Raw genomic sequence first — 326 nt, 5'->3', positions numbered from 1 at the left:
GCACAGAAACAAATCTACAATCATTAAAATCTTCATAATTTTCCCATGCTCTAGTTTACGCTCTTCAATATGCCTTAGTCTTAGTCAAACAGTCTTCAAGATGAAAATTTTACGATGCCGCGGTTGAATATTCGACTTGTAATTAAGTAATCACCATAATACTGATCTAATTAGCTATCTCGCGTGTTAGTAATTAGCTAAGAGGAGTTTTAACCAATGGGAGGAAGTGTGTGTGGGTTTATGCCTACTTACGTAGGCATAAACTCACGCATTCGAACACACGCAAAATATCCACACGAACACGCAAGTGAATGCGGTTAATTGAT

General features: G+C 37.4%; 1 long non-coding RNA gene across 1 annotated transcript in view; it reads right to left on the bottom strand.

Annotated features, from left to right (window-relative positions):
* Positions 1–326, bottom strand: part of LOC119593816 — a 54,010-nt gene that overhangs the window by 487 nt on the left and 53,197 nt on the right. The window lies entirely within an intron of this gene.

This window comes from Penaeus monodon, chromosome 32 (genome assembly GCF_015228065.2).
Source record: "Penaeus monodon isolate SGIC_2016 chromosome 32, NSTDA_Pmon_1, whole genome shotgun sequence".
NCBI lineage: Eukaryota > Metazoa > Arthropoda > Malacostraca > Decapoda > Penaeidae > Penaeus > Penaeus monodon.
Note: the sequence above shows the minus strand (reverse complement) of the source record. Positions and strands in the feature narration are given on the sequence as shown.